This window comes from Theropithecus gelada, chromosome 14 (assembly GCF_003255815.1).
Source record: "Theropithecus gelada isolate Dixy chromosome 14, Tgel_1.0, whole genome shotgun sequence".
Lineage (NCBI taxonomy): Eukaryota > Metazoa > Chordata > Mammalia > Primates > Cercopithecidae > Theropithecus > Theropithecus gelada.
Genome location: NC_037682.1, coordinates 74,916,589 through 74,933,806, shown reverse-complemented (window position 1 = coordinate 74,933,806; position 17,218 = coordinate 74,916,589). Strand labels below are relative to the sequence as shown.

Genomic DNA, 17,218 nt, shown 5'->3' with positions numbered 1-17,218 from the left:
ATGGGGACCCTGGGCTCAGCCCATGAAACCACTTTTTCCTCCTGGGGCTCCAGGCCTGTGATGGGAGGGGCTGCCCTGCGGTCTCTGACATGGCCTGGAGACATTTTCCCCATGGCCTTGGGGATTAACATCAGGCTCCTTGCTACTTATGCAAATTTCTGCAGTCAGCTTGAATTTCTCCTTAGAAAGTAGGTTTTTCTTTTCTACTGCATCATCAGGCTACACATTTTCTGAACTTTTATGCTGTTTCCCTTTTAAAATGGAATGTTTTAACAGCACCCAAGTCACATTTTGAATACTTTGCTGCTTAGAAATTTCTTCCGCCAGATACCCTAAATCATCTCTCTCAAGTTCAAAGCTCCACAAATCTCTAGGGTGGAGCAAAATGCCACCAGTCTCTTGCTAAAACATAACAAGAGTCACCCTTGCTTCAGTTCCCAACAAGTTCCTCATCTCCATCTGAGAGTACCTCAGCCTGGACCTTGTTGTTCATATCACTATCAACATTTTTGTCAAAGCCACTGAACAAGTCTCTAGGAGGTTCCAAACTTTTCCACATTTTCCTGTCTTATCCTCAGCCCTCCAAACTGTTCCAACCTCTGTCTGTTACCCAGTTCCAAAGTTGCTTTCACATTTTCAGGTATCCTTTCAGCAATGCCCCACTCTACTCGTACCAATTTACTGTATTAGTTTGTTTTCATGCAACTGATTGAGACATACCCAAGACTGGGAAGAAGAGGTTTAATTGGACTTACAGATCTACAGGGCTGGGGGCCCTCAGAATCATGGCAGGAGGTGAAAGGCACTTCTTACAAGGTGGTGGCAAGAGAAAATGAGGAAGAAGCAAAAGTGGAAACCCTTGATAAACCTATCAGATCTTGTGAGACTTATTCACTATCATGAGACTAGCACAAGAAAGACTGGCCCCCATGATTCAATAACCTCCCCCTGGGTGTCTCCCACAACACGTGGGAATTCTAGGAGATACAATTGAAGTTGAGATTTGGGTAGGGACATAGCAAAACCATATCACGTGCCAAATGTAAAAATACACATATGGTTGTAATATGCTTTTATGTGTTTTTTGTTTAATACCACAATATAAAATTGTTGTTGGTTATCAGTCATTGGGATTATTTTTTCAGTCTTTGCTGTGGTCAGGGGCTTGTACACACACCACCTTGAATCCTTGCAACCTTGTAAGTAAGTTATTAGTTTTCCCTTTTATAGATGAAGCAACTGAGGTACTGAGATATGAAAGAATTTTCTGGAAATCACCTAGCTGGAAAGTGGCACAGTCAGCATTTCAACATGGAACTTTCAGGTTATAGAGCTGGGCTGTTTTCACTGTGCTGAGCCAACCTTCAAAACAGTGATAGCACAGTGTGGTGGTGACTGTTCTGGAAGCTGTCATAGAATCAGAGAAAGAGCATTCTCCTTTGGGCTTGGGGTTGTCCTAGAAAACTCTGCAGAGGGGGCAGCACTTGAATGAACATTTTGAGGATGAAGTAGTAGTTTTTTTTTGTAATGATGCGAGACAGGAAGGCATTCTGGGCAGGAGGAAATCCATGTAGAGAAGCCTGGAGACTTGAGAAAGCGTATGTCCAGAGCATTTCTGGAATATGAAGTGGGAGAGGGCCATGTGGTAGAAGATGAAGCTGGAAAAGAGGGGAGCAGGGTGCCATGATGGACATTATCAGCTTCTCTGAGCTTGCCTTCACTATGGCCTTGTGTACCACTGGTTAGTTGGGTGGTGTCTCCTCTTTGCTGCCATAACAATCACCTTGTTCTCACCCACATTCATAATGTGCATTCCTTGTGTGGAAATAATTTCTTTGCTTGCTTGTCTCCTCTGGTAGACTGTGGCCTCCTTGAGAGCAAAAAATAAGGCTTTTATCCTTGTATCCAGTGTAGCCAGGCACACAGAGTAAGCACTCAGGAAATGGTGGGACAGTGAAAGAGCCTTGTCTTTGCTGAGGAGTCTCAGTATTAATTATAGTCGCCTATGTGTTTACAACTTTTCTACTTTTCAAGGTTGAGTTGGATTTGAACTGGATAATTGTAGTATCTGTTCACATTTCCTGAGGCTAACACACCTCTGATAGAAAGAAAACAGTCTTGCTGGTAGCCCCACAGGCCTAGAGCAGAGTTAACTGGTGTAGTCTAAGTTCGGGTGAGGTCACTCAGTCTTCAGGTGTCACATCACACATCTCACTTCTCCCAGTTCAACTCAGGAGTCATTGATGTAGCAAGGCCTGTGCACATTGTGCTTTGTGGGTACAGAGATTAGCCAGAAAGGGAGAGGCAGTAGAGCATGGGGGGGAAAACACAGCCTCTCTACTCCATAGGGTTCCTCTGAAGAACAGTTGAGATTATTTACCTATAGCCCTAGTTCAGCCCTTACACTATTCACAGGGGCAGGAGGAAATAACATACGTGGTGTGTTCAATAGATTCTAACTTTTTTTATCTGGGTTTTTTACAGTTTTACAGTTTATAGTAGTATGAAGGTTATAAGACATGCATGTATAAATAACTACAGTGCAAGGCTACATTTGAAAAGATTATAATATAGCTAAAATACCCTGAAAGCATGAAGAAGGCAGGAATGCTTCATGAAGGGAGTGGCGTTGAATAGAACCCGCAGGACCTTTCACAGGGTAGACAGCTGTGTGGATTAAAGGCTTAACTATTGCCTGCTCCAAGACTTCTTTTTTGACCACTCTATTAAAAGTCGATCTGCCTCTGTTATTCTCTATCAAAATAAAACCTGTACAACTAGTTTCCTTTTTTTCTTTTTTTTTTTTTTTGAAACAGGATCTCACTCTGTTGCCCAGGCTGGAGCCCAGTGGCGTGATCACAGCTCATTGCAGCCGCGACCTCCTGGGCTCAGGTGATCTTCCCACTTCATCCTCCTGAGTGCCTAGTAACACAGGTGCATGCCATTATGCCATGCTAATTTTTATATTTTTTGAAGAGACGGGGTTTTGCCACGTTTCCCAGGCTGGTCTCGAACTCCTTGGCTCAAGTGATCTGCCAGCCTTGGCCTCCCAAAGTCCTGGGATCACAGGTGTGAGCCACCACACCCAGGTAAAACCTATACAATTAGTTTCTAAGTTCTTATTTATGTGTTTGCTTGTTTGTTTTCTGTTTCTTGTTGTCTGTCACCAGACTATAAGCCCTGTGAGGGCAGTGACCATATCTAGCTTGTTCACTGTTGTAACTCTAGTACTTATCCCATGGTAGGCACTCAAGAAATACTTACACATCCTACCAGCTCTGGGAAGTTGTTGATTATCTGGTGATGTGGTGGCAAAACCACCTGAAAGTAATCAAAGGAAGCCACTTGGTTACATTTGAACTTGCTGTTATTGTTCTGAGCTTTTTGGTTTCTGCTGAGGATATCCTTTTCCCTTCCTTTATCTTTTTTACAGCGCCATTATCATTTAGACCGGATGAATGTGCAAAACAATGAGTAGTCTGTAGAGTGTGTCTTTAAGATAATGATAAAAAGTCCCTGGAGGACATTTTGTAGTGAAATCAGGACTGCAAATTTGATGTTGGAGTTTCCAGGAGGAAAAAACTTAGACATTACTTTCCTCAGCTGCTTCCTTTTGTGGATGCTATTCATGTGGGGATTTTGTAAAGTTTAATTTTCCAGAGTGCTTTAATATCATGTATTTTTCAATGTGATAAAAAAATTATTTTAAAGCAGTCTCTGAAAAGAGGTTGTAAGTTTTCTGTTTCAGTGGTTCTCACGGTATCATTCACAGAAGATTCTCCATGGAGGAGGAAGAGTTGTATTTTAGCATTATGTTGTAATACTATGTTTGTATGTGCTTTTTATTTTTTAAAAATGTAGTTTATTAATTCATCAGAGGTAACCAGTGAAGATTGTGGCTGGTTGATGTCTTTTATCTCATCAGGGTGGAACAGGACCGAAACGTTTGAGAACAATTAGTTTATTACCTTCTATCAATTTCTTTAATAGGTTTTGGAGAAAAGGGTAGCAATAGAATATGCTTTATTGACTTCTATTAAATGCTGGGGGGAGCCTGATGGCCTTGGAACTCTTTTGCTAATTTAGTGGGGTGTTTAGTGTTTACAATGCCCATAGTCAGGACCAGTGCAGAATCTGTTATACATGGGCTATGGTGGTGACTACAACTGTTCAAAAGACTTCCTTTTGTTGATTGTTGTTAAACGAATACTGCTGATGTCATATATTGAGTCCTTCTTCATTGAGATCTTTCTTGGGTGTATTACGACTTTGGAGAGTAAACATTATTATATATGTTGAATATGTAGCAATTTAAGAGCGACCTACCTTGGCTTGAAGCCTGACTTGTTCTCATAATCATGTGCCATGTGAACCTTTCAATAGCCTTCTGCTTTCTTCTCACTTTCTTTCTTTTTTCTTTTTAAAAAATTTCCTCTAGGCCATCTTCCACAGAACAGGTAAACTGATCTTTTTTTTTTTTTTTAAATCAGAATAAGTTTTTTTTTGTTTTGTTTTGCTTTGTTTTGTTTTGAGACGAGGTCTGGCTCCTTCACCCAGGCTGGAGAGCAGTGGCCCGATCTCGGCTCACTGCAAGCTCCGCCTCCCGGGTTCCCGCCATTCTCCTGCCTCAGCCTCCCGAGTAGCTGGGACTACAGGCGCCGCCACCACGCCCGGCTAGTTTTTTGTATTTTTAGTAGAGACGGGGTTTCACCGTGTTAGCCAGGATGGTCTCGATCTCCTGACCTCGTGATCCGCCCGTCTCGGCCTCCCAAAGTGCTGGGATTACAGGCGTGAGCCACTGCGCCCGGCCCAGAATAAGTTTTAAAACTCTTGAAGGCTTCGTATTGCCCTTAAGTTCAGACTTTCAGACTCCCTATCATAGCCCGCTTAGCTCTAAGCCTCATCCACTACCATTCTCTGTCTTGTTCACCACTGGTCTTATTGTTTCCACATTAAGCTCTTTCTGGCCTCTAGCTCTTTGTATTTTCTGTTTCTTCTTTCTAGAGTTCTTTCCTTGTCTGCCTCCTTCAGGCTTCAGTTCCATTGCCACCTCCATAGAGAGACCTTCTGTATTAGTTGCTTTGGGCTGCAGAGTATCACAAACTATGAGGCTTAAAACAACAGAAATTTATCCTCTCACTTCCAGAGACCCGAAGTCCAAAGTCAGGGTGTCAGCAGGATTAGTTACTTCTTGGGGACTCCGAGGGAGAGCCTGGTCCGGGCTCCGAGGAAGAGTCTGGTCTGTGTCCTTTGCTAAGCTTCTGCTGGCTGTTGGCAGTCCTTGGCATTCTTTTGCTGGAAGCTGCTTGATTCCAATCTCTGCTTCCATTGTCACGTGGGCCATCTTGCTTTTGTGCATCTGTGTCTTAATATGGCATTCTTCTCTCTGTGCCTCTTTGTCTCTTCTTTTCTTACAAGAACACCAGTCATATTGGATTAAGGGCCCACCCCTCTCCAGCATGACCTCATCTTAACTAATGACATCTGCAATGATCCTATTTCTAAATAAAGTCACATTCTGAGGTTCTAGGAAGGACATAAATTTTGGGGGGATGCTATTCAACCCAGTATACCTACATGACTTTCAATTAAAAGTAGGCTGTGTTATTGGAGCTATACAGTAGTCCTCCCTTCTTCATGGGGGATAAGTTCCAAGACCCCCAGTGGATGCCAGAGACGTTGGTTAGTACTGAACACTATATATACTATGTTTTTTTCCTATACATACATACCTATGATAAAGTTTTATTTATAAATTAGGCACAATAAGAGATTAATAAGAGATTCATTTTAATGAATAATAAACAATTATGACACATTATGGGAACACGCAGTCTCTTTCTCTCTCTCAAAATATCTTGTTGTACTGTACTCACCTATTTTCTGACGATGGTTGACCATGGGTAACTGAAACTGCAGAAAGCAAAACCATGGATAAGGTCTATAAACACACTCACTGCTTATTTATTCCTGGCCAGTGATGAGCAAGGCACTTTATTAGACCACATGTTACATATTGTACTCAGCTCTGGGCACACCATCTGTAAGAGGGAATGTTAATTAATCCAGAGTGTGAGCAGGGTTAGGAGGACTTTAGAATATAGTGTTATATGGGAAATAGTAAGAACTGGGGTTGCTCAGTTGGAGAACAGAAGATTTGTGAGGTCATCACAGCTCTTTGCAGGAGAGGTAGTATGCAAGATTGGATTGTGAGTTACATAGATCACAGGTCTGAACTCCTGTTCATGAGAAATGTGATTTTTGCCCTTTTTTGGAGGTTGAAAGGTCTTTGTCCTTTTACATTATACTATCAGATACCAGCCTCTATCTCTCAGAAGATGTGATGTAGTTATATCAGTGGTATCAGGAGAACATTTTGCATGTAGAGAAGAAACATTCAGAACAGGCCAGGTGCAATGGCTTATGCCTATAATCCCAGCACTTTGGGAGGCCCAGGCGGGTGGATCACTTGAGGTCAGGAGTTCAAGACCAGCCTGGGCAACATGGCAAAACCCCGTGTCTACTAAAAATACAAAAAGTAGCTGGGCATGGCAGGGCACACCCATAGTCCCAGCTACTCGGGAGGCTGAGGCAGGAGAATCGCTTGAACCCAGGAGGTGAAGGTTGCAGGAGCCAAATCATGCCACGGCACTCCAGCCTGGGTGACAGAGTCAGATTCTGTCTCAAAAAGAAAAAAAAGAAAAAGATTTAGAACAGTAGATTATAAAGGAAGAAAAACAGTAACACATCATCTTATGTTTAGCAAAACAGAAGAATATAAACTTGTAAGGCCTTGATGATATGCAGCCTTACATTATTTTTATAAGATTATTATTGAAATGCTTATATATCATATATATGAGTTCTGGCAAGATTATTTACTCCTTAAAATAGAATAAATACAGCATAGTTTAGATTACCTTGCAAATCAGCTAACAGATTATGGCAGCATTTGTCTGTGGTGGACAGGACCTCATAGCTCTGGGTATATTCAGGCTGCATGAAGACAGGAATGACCTTAATTCTCTTGCCCCCTGTCCTCTCTCACAACCCCTTTATGACATTCTCATCCTGGTTTTATCCAACCATCAAACTTCTCTGCTCCTGCTCCTGGGTTGTGAATATCTGCTAAGCAAGCCCATACATAGGCAGATTATTGTGCCTACCAATTCAGTCTCTAACCTCAGGAACTTTATGGAGTCTTAGGCATCAGTTTTTTCTTCCATGCTGCACTTTTACCTGTCTTTAAATCATTGCCATCCTGGGCTCTCTTTTACTATCTCTTTTAATAGATTACCTTGTCTCTTTACTTCATTGACTAAAAACTAAGGTGTTATATGACAGGCATTTTAACTAGAACCCTTTTAGTTTCCTCACTCGATAATTAGAAAGATAACTCCTGCATCCATCTGTTTCCCAGTGGAGAAGCGGTTCCTTGTTCGGCCCAAGTCAGATTCTTCTGTTGGTGCTATTGACCCCATTCCTTGGGATCTGGCTGCATCACATATCCCTCACTTACTTATAGTCTCAACTATTCCCTCCAGTTACTTTTTGTCCTAGGGCATTACACCTCTCCCCTGTTTCTTCCTTAGAACTCTGTTGTTGGAAACACATATTTTACACATTGATCAAATCAACATTTTGCAGCACATGTGGGTTCACCAAACACTAGTATGCTGCTGAACGAGCTACTATGTTGTACATTTTACAGAAAGCTGTTTCTCAGGTAAAGTTATTGTGTCCTGGCTGACAGCCATGACTTTAAAGTCCTTTCCAGTCTTAAAAACTTTAACTTATAACCCTGTCACCAAGATTAATTATGTTTTAGGTAATATACTTTGGTAAAATGCTGATTAGCCCTTCTCTTGCACCCCCTGCAAAGATGGCCTTCTGTCTGTATTATTTGTAGTTATTTATAACTGTTTCTCCACCCAGCAGTAGGCATGCATTTCCTACTTCCTCAGCAGACCAAACTGTTGTGCGTTGCCCTTAGATTTAAGGCTTGGGTTCTCCCTTAGGCATGTGATTTGCCACGGGGCAAAAGGCACATCCAATTACAGTGTTGTGCAACTCTTCCAAAGCTGGGAACAGACCCACCCAATAAATGAACCTGCACAAACTTGACCTTCTTGGGAACTTTGCTTTCCATTCTCAGTTTTGTTTGTATACCAACTGCACAGCCACGATACATGCATGCATTCATTTACTCTCTATATATTCACTGGCCTTCTACTACATGCCAGGCTTTATTCCAGTCACTGGACAAAACAGAAAAAAGTCCCTGCCTAGTTGAGTCTATTTCCAATGGATGTTTTTCATTCACTGTTGGTTTAGAGAAACAATCTTGGATTTCAGCTAGGTTTCTTTCCTCCCTTTCTCCCTCCCTTCCTCTCTTTCTTCCTTCTTTCCTTCCTCCTTTCCCTTCCCTTCTCTTTCTTCTGTCTCTCTATACTGCTTTTTTTCTTTCCTTCCTTCCTTTCTTCCTTCTTTCTCTTCTTCTTCTTCCTTCTTCTCTTCTTCTTTTTCTTTCTTCTTCTTCTTTTTTTGAGATGGGGTCTCGCTCTGTCACCCAGGCTGGAGTGCAGTGGCATGATCATAGTTCACTGTAACCTCAAACTTCTGGGCTCAAGGGATCCTCTGATCTCAGCATCCTGAGTAGCTAGGACTACAGGCATGTACCACCACACCCAGCTAATATTTTTATTTTTTGTAGAGACAGGGTCTTGCTATGTTGCCCAGGCTGGTCTTGAACTCCTGGGCTCAAGTGATCCTACTGCCTTGGCCTCCTGAAGTATTGGAATTACAGGTGTGAGCCAGTGAGCCTGGCCTAGGTTTTTCTTTTTCCTTTTTTTTTTTTTTTTTTTTTTTTGAGACAGAGTCTTGCTCTGTCACCCAAGTGGGAATGCAGTGGTGTGATCTTGGCTTACTGCAACCTCTGCCTCCCAGGTTCAAGTGATTCTCAGGCCTCAGACTCCCAAGTAGCTGGGATTATAGGCATGCATCACCACACCTGGCTAATTTTTTTGTGTTTTTATAGAGAAGAGGTTTTGCATGTTGGCCAGGCTGGTCTCAAACTCCTGGCCTCAATTTGATCCTCCCACCTCAGCCTCCCAAAGTGCTGGGATTACAGGTGTGAGCCACCGTGGCATCCAGTGAGTCTAATCTCATCTCCCATGTCTTCCCCTCATAAACGTCTTGCCATAAAACAGCAGCTCCTAATTTATGCTCATTCTGTATAGCTCATCATAGCACATGTTTTTCTTCCTTTGCTTGAAATGCTCTTTTGTACCTGAAAAAAAAAATTCTTCTCTGTGTCAAAGTTCAGCTCAGATATTACTTCCTTGGTGCAGCCCTCTGTAATTTCCACAGGCAGAGTGGTGGCTTTGGCTTCTGAGCTCCCACAGCGCTTTGTATACAGAACTTAACCACACCACTGCTTGGTTGTTTACTAGCACATGAATCATTTCTCTTAGATTCCCCAGAACTTGAGAAATGGAATTGTATCTTAGTTTTTTTTCTTAAAACCTGCCTTTTAGTGAGTACTCAATAAGTATTTTTAAATGAAAGAAAAATTTAATATTAATGTGATTTAGTGCAATATAATTTACATATGACTATATAGTGAAATAGAAATATAAACATGTACCTTGTAAAATAATATATATCTTCAATGAGATTTTAAATGTTTATCAATGTGCTTTTGAATTATCTTATTATACATACAGAACAATGCATTATCCTAACTCCAGAATCCTCTTATTTTCTTTTACAGTCACTTTTCCCCTGCAATGGTAACCAATATCCTGGTTTCTGACAGCACAGATTTTGAATCCTGACTTTAAAAAGAAGGGAGATGATTGCTATGTTTCAATTATGTGAACATATATTTATTTAGAAAAGAAAGATTCAAAATAACTGGCATCTCCTTGTCTGTTTTTTATCCAAGAGTTTGGACTTGAGATCTAAGTTCCCTTTCTGTCCTAAGATTTTACGAAACTTAATTTAAAACATAACGAACCAGGTGTGGTGGTGTGCGCCTTTAGTTCCAGCCACTCTTGAGCCTAGGAAGGAGGATCGCCTGAGCCCAGGAGTTCGAGGCTGCAGTGAGCTGTGATCGGACCACTCCACTTTGCCTGGGCCACAGAGGGAGACCCGGTCTCTTAAAGAACAAACAAAAAAACCCTAATGGTCTTTCCGACTTTACTACTTATATAAGGGCGCCCTCTAGTGGTGTAACATTTCCTACAATTTATATGCAGTACTTGATTACAGCAGCACTTTTTCTCTAATTTGGGAGCTTGAGCTGTGGCCAGCTAATTCTCTTAGTACAAAGCTTCCTGAGCCATGGGAAGGCATTGATTATGTGGTGCTTTCACAGAGCTGTTTGGCCAACAGATAGAATCTCCCTCTAATGAAACACTTAACTGTTATTTGATACAACATGTTATTTCTTGATTTACTGGAGCATTTTAGGTATTCTCAAGGGCAGGATATTTTCACCTCTGTTTTAGCAGTAAAGCAAAGAGTGTTTTGGTTTCACAGCATTTTGATGACTTAGCGATTCCGCCTCTGGGGCACAGAGTTCTTGGTTTGAGGAAGGAAAGGTTATTAAGCACTGCAAAATTTTTCGAGAGGGTGTTTTCCCTCCCCATTTGGTTACCGAGCACATTTTTTTTTTCACGTAGATAGATGCTGTTGTGATATTTATTTATACCATTATTGAATTTATAATAGTTTCTCATATTTTCTCAAGCACTGGTTACTAATATATAACACATCTATGATAATTTTAACATTAACAAGGGAACCTCATAATCAGAAACACAAGAACCACTTACTTAGAAGGTTTGAACTGCATCAATTGAACAATTATCTATGGCTGGGCACAGTGGTTCATGCCTGTAATCCCAGCACTTTGGGAGGCTGAGGCAGGCGGATCACTTGAGGTCAGGGGTTCGAGACCAGCCTGGCCAACATAGTGAAACCCTGTCTCTGCTAAACATACAAAAATTAGCCGGGTGTGGTGGTGGACACCTGTAATCCCAGCCACTAGTGAGGCTGAGGCAGGAGAATTACTTGAACCCAGGAGGCGGGGGTTGCAGAGAGCTGAGATCACGCCGCTGCACTCCAGCCTGGACGACAGAGCAAGACTCTGGCTCAAAAAATAAAATAAAATAAAAACAATTATCTATAAAGTATCTGCCATGTACAAGGGCACTGTGGTAGCTATTGTGTTTTTGCCTTTCAAACTATCTGAGTATAGGAGGCTGGGGCACCAAATTTTCCCCATGATGGATTCTCCCATTATCATTTATTTTCTTCCCTTTCTCATTTACCATTTTCTCTTTAAATAAATTTATTTCTAAGAGTCTCATTTTTAAGATTAGAGGCATGTTAGGAAAAAAAAAGCATAAGAGTCAGGGAATGCAGTTCTCTCTCCTGGTTAACACTTATAGAAGGGCGTGTAAAGAGGAGCAGTGTCTTATTACGTACAAAGATGATTGCCTTTGAAAGATATCTCGGCAAGGACTTCCACCCTTTTTGTTAAGATGGAAGCTCGACCCGTTAAGGTTGGCAATGACGAGAGCATCTTTGTGGGAAGGGAGGACAGTTCCTTCTTGGACTCATCTTCCTCTTGGAGGGACTTGTTAGCATTTCCTTTGCCACCACCACACTTTCTGGGGGATACTGTTTCCCCTTTAATTCTTTAAGTCAAATTTAATCTCCAGTACTTTCTGGTATCCTCATTGTATGGATGAGTAAAGCTAGAATATTTAAGCAGGGTTTTTGAAAGGCCTTGACATAGTAAAGAAGAAATAAACCAGGAGTCATCCAAGAGCCAGAGATCTGAATCATAGGATGTGGCTTGCTCTCTGATCTTGTCCTAGCTCTAGGGTGCCCATGTGTGAGGGACAACTTAGTAGGAACCCACTCCTAGACATCCATCCTTCTCCAACTGTAGATCTAGGGCTTGTCTAAACTCCACCTTCCTGCCACCTTTTAGTCCTTCTTTGGGAACCTGTGTTCTTCTAACATAAAGGTGTCTATCCTTTCAGGGGATATCAAGCATGCCCAGAAAGTTGTCAGTCTCCATTTAAGAACTCTAATGGAATGTAACCCCACAATCCCCAAATTAACATAGGACACACACGTCAAATGGGAGAAAGAAGGTCTTATTTTATTTTAGCATCTCTGCATCAGAGTTGAAAACCAGAGCACGTGAAAAACTCCTTTAAGGTGCTTTGATTTATTGGAGGCATTAGTTAATTTTTTTGGTCGTGTATATCTCTGGGTATACTTTTTGTATGTTGAGTAAAATTTTAGTTAACTGTTATTAGACATCTGGGTGCCTGAATGAATCCAACTGCATACTGAATTTTCTAAAACCGAAGGCTGCCGAGAAGGAGCCAATATGATTTTGGTTTTATCAGTGCCTAATGGAGTTAGCAATAGTAGTGTAGTAACAATTATTGTCAGGTCAGTGAAAAGACCAACATTCCACATATTCTGCAATGTAACTGTTAGTAAATGGCTGGGAGATTTGTCCTTCTTTTTGCAAATTTAGGAGAAAGATACTCACTGCGAGTGTCCCCTACTGAGGGTTGAAGTTTAAAGTCAGCTTTATCTGTATTAGCATGTTATAATGCAATGAGTATAAAGATCTGGGTTTTCTTGGAGGTGGGATTGGGTAGGGGTTAAAAGCACCTGAAAAGAATTACATTTGATTCCTAATTATTAGTTACATTCCCTTGGGCAAGCTATCTGACCTCTCTGAGCATCATCAGCCTTCTTATTTTAAAACTGGGTGATGAAAGTGCCCCAGACGGTAACTGCCGAGATGGTGAAGGGGTATGTGTAAAGCAACAGCGCTGTGGCAGACACGTGGTAGGTGCTCTGTGTTATTCCCTCCCATCCCCACCTCTTCCACACATGCTGTCCCCAAGTTGCCAGCAAAACTAACAGATGTAATGTTGCTACTGATTTTTCTGTATGCGAACTTTATTCTTGAATGGTTTTAAAGTCCAAATAATTACTTTTGTATAATAAACATCATTTGAAGAATAGTCTCTTTTCTTCTTGCCTACCCATTCTCACAGATCTATTTCTCCTCCACATGGTAAAGTGGGGAAGCATGTTTTGAAATTTCTTGGACCATAAAAAAAAAATTTTTAAAAAGAAGAAAATGAAATTTCTTGAGCCATATACTAGAAAGAACTGCTGTGCATGACTAGAGAGGTTTGTTTCCTTTCTGAAGCCATACTGTGTTGTCTTTACAGTGCTATTATTTATTTTAATTGGCTCAGTAAACCAAATTGCAAAAATAAAGTTCTAGCTCTGCCTCTGCCTTGTGACCATGGCCAAGTCACGTGACCTCTTTGAGCCTAATTTCTTCAGCTGAGAAACACAGATGGAATAGTTTCTAAGGCCCTTGTCACCTTTTCGTGTTGTGATTCATAAAATCTTTATTCAGGAGCCCAGAACAGGAAGTGGCATCTGGGTCCCACTTCTCAACAGCAGAGGGCATACTGCCCCTAGTGTGCCTGGCCATTAGGTATTGAAAACTATCTGGTTATCTAGCCAGAAGTTGATATCCTTGATGATAGGAAGGAGCCAAGGAAAATCTGTAAATTCATGTTGTGCAAAGGACATTTCACTACATATTTCCAGTTGTTTAGTACCTAGGTGAAGCACTCAAAAAATGGGAGATTTTGACATTCTAAGGTCCTGTAATTCTGTGAAGAACTTAATCTGTCTCCCATCTAAGTACTCTGTGCTTAGGATTGGTGTGCAGATGGGATGGAGAGAACTAACATCTTTTAAGCATGTATATATCAGGAACTACGCCTAGTACTTTAGGTACATTTTCCCTATCCTCACAGCAATCCTTTGAATTATACGTGGTTATCCTTATTTTATACAGGAAGACACTAAGGTTCAGAGAGGTTAAGTGATTTGCCCGAGGCTTCACAGTTAGAAGAGATTCAAGTTCAGGTCTGTTAACTCCCAAGTCTGCTTTCTTGCCAGGGTTCCTCTCTCTTTTCCCCAGTCTTAACAATCAAGGCTATTGCTAGGAGTAGGAGTACCTTGGGCACGGCCACACAAGGGAATTTGGCCTTCTCTGGTTCTGAAGTTCTTGTGGCCCTTGTGATTCTAGATGGAAGTGTTTCTCTGGCAAGAACTTTTTATCAGTTATATTTAGCATGACATACACAAACACCCATGTTTTCAAATTTGAAAATTTTAGACTGGATTATTAATGTTTTTCTTTGTGGGATGCTTTTAAAGGCTACAGCAATATCTCAGTTTACATGAAGACTCAGTTCTGTAGTCAGTGGGTGAGGTGAAAATCATTAAGGCAAAATTATCTTCAAGAATCTCACGGGAAGGCGTCTTGTTAGAGAGCCATGAGCTTCCTTTCTTTAAGTCCAACACAGTCAGTTTTTCCTCCCCTGTTGAAACCTGCTGAGCTTCAAAAGGTGATCCTGTGGTGGTTTCTCATATTGAGTTTCAAATGATACAGTTAGCTTATATTTGGGGGTATGTTCAGTGGTAATTCAAATCTTTAGACACCAGAGTCTCATTCAGCATGATGAGATGCTTACAGTATTTTAGCTATTCTACCTAGAACGAGAGAAGGAATAACAAATTAATGTCTTATTTTGGTGCTTATGCTAACTCAGTCGTTTTCAAAACTTTACAGAATCACCTGTAGGGCTTGTTAAAGCACAGTTTACTGGGTTTTACCCCCACGGTTTCTGTGATTGCATTTCCAACAAGTTCCCAGGTGCAGCTGATACTGCTGGTCCGGGGACCTCACATGGAGAACTACTGTACTAACTGAATGGAAGCAGGAGGAATCACTTGTCCGTCTTCCTTTCACTGTCTGTCTACCTTTCTTGCCCTTTCATTTTTAGGCTGAGTGGATATAGTTGAGTTAGTTTAAGTTAAATTCAGGGACAGTAGCTCAGCCAACTCTTTATCCCACTGCTTAGCTTAGTACTTGGCCCAGAATAGGAGTTCAATAGATTCTTGTTGAGTGAAAGATTGAGTAAATTAACATGTATAATGGAAGGGTTTATAGCACATGGACATCATTATTACATACCTAGTCCATAAAAACTGCTTATTTTCCTGAAAAGTAGACAGTCTTTAGATCAGAATATTATGTTTTAGGACTACATATGGTGATGATCATAGATACCAGGAAGTATGCAGTTAGGTAAAGTTTTGAGACACTTGCGTTTTGGAACCTGTGGTGTGAATGGTAACTGTGTATGTAGATAGAGCTGGGTGCAGGATGTCTCATCTGTTTTAGAATGACCTAGGCAAGTCTTACAGGGTTTACAGTCTGGTTTAGGTCAGAACTAAGCACTGTTCCTGGGAGACTGGAGCAGCACTGGAACAGCATATGTCTGATCCAGACTTGGTGCTGCATTCTCATTTCTGTCCTTCCAAAGCACTGAGGAATTCAGCCCCCATGATGCTAAAGGCTCAGTGAGACTGTACTGCAGGGTAACTCTGTAAATTCAGATAGTTGTACATGAATCTTACCATGTTGTAGTATTTGATAATTACATTTTAAATATTAAGTTAAAAAATCTCAAAGGGTAAAAAAAATCTCAAAAATATATTTAAAGTTCAGTTTAAGAAATCATTTTCTTATGTAGCCAAAACAATATGATCATTTTTGACAAAATCAACGAGTCTTTAGTACAAATTGAGTATTTGTTCTCTGAAATGCTTAGGACAAGAAGCATTTCAGATTTTGGATTTTTTTTTTTTGATTATGTAATAGTCATATTATAGTTACTGACTGAATATAACTAATCTGAAAATCCAAAATTTGAAATGCTCTAATGAGCCTTTCCCTTGAGTATCATGTTGGTGCTCAAAAGTTTCAGATTTGGAGCATTTGGATTTTGGAGTTTTGGATTAGGGATGCTCAACCTGTATCATTTAATAACTAGTCCGTATTAAAATTACACATTTGTCCCTGCATCTTTATTTAATATTGTTTGTTCAAACTAGGATCCAATCCAGGGTCATGTATTTTGTCTGGTTATTATGTTCCTTAAAATTCATTTAATCTAAAATAGTGCTTTCTCATGATATTGCCTTGTCAGTTGTCTTGTAAAATGTCCTGCCTTCAGTATGTGTTGTCCGTTTAAAGTATCTTCAACTTGCTCTTTTACCTTTATATTTCCTGGAACCTGGAAATTAGATCTAAAGGCTGGATTAAGATAAAATGAAACATTTTTGGCAGGAACACATCATAGGTGATATGGGCTTCAAGTTGTGCCACATGAGGAGATACATAATCCTTGCCTGCTCTACCATTGATGATGCTAACAAAATTGATTACTAGATTAAAGTGATGACAGCCTGATCCTTCCATTGTAGTTATGTTTTCCCCTTGTGACAAGAGAGTATTCTCTATGGTATTACTTTGATACTATATGAATGTTCATTTTCATATTATCCGTTTTCCTAATGCTTTTAACACCAATTGGTAATTCTTGCCTGAATCCGTAAATTTACAGAACTGTCATTATTCTAACTCTGTCATTCCTTCTACATTAGCTGACATTTGACTAAACACAGCTCTTCTTTATTAACTGGGACTATTCGCTGCCATCAAATACAGTTCTGTTGGACAGGCAGGTTAAATGTTGAATTTTTTACTTTTTAATTCCCAATTTCAAAGTAAGGAGTTGATTTAATAGATAACTTCAATGGTGGCAAATGAACTTTTTCCTTTCTTTCCTTTTTAAAAATACTTTTGTGGATGAATGGAGTTTCATGAATTGAATGTTTCAATTAACTACAGTGATTATTCTCTTTATGTTTAATTTGTTTTTGTTTTACATTCAATTTATTAAAACGATTGCCAGTGATAGTCCCTTGTAGTTGGTTCCTACGTTCTTTAAATGTAACTCTCCATTAATTCTGAGCACTTTCTTGCTTCCTTGCACAGCAAAATGCATAGGCTTATCTTGCAGCTTTCTTGTCCCAAATGTCACTCAGCCACTTCACTAATAAGCCCTAGTTTCTTTTGGTGGGAATGGTATAGACATGAAAATCTTATAACTTAGAATGTCTGTGGTGTGCTGGGATGACAAGGTTTATGGACCTTTTCAGTAGTCTACTTAGTTCATGAATTTTTAATATTGAAACTGTGTATAATGAAAATTCAGATAGTAGGGGAAAACTGTATTTT

At 40.4% G+C, this 17,218-nt stretch overlaps 1 protein-coding gene across 3 annotated transcripts in view; it reads left to right on the top strand.

Moving 5' to 3' along the window:
* The window catches only part of PRCP (prolylcarboxypeptidase), an 82,602-nt gene that overhangs the window by 29,477 nt on the left and 35,907 nt on the right, over positions 1–17,218 (top strand). The window lies entirely within an intron of this gene.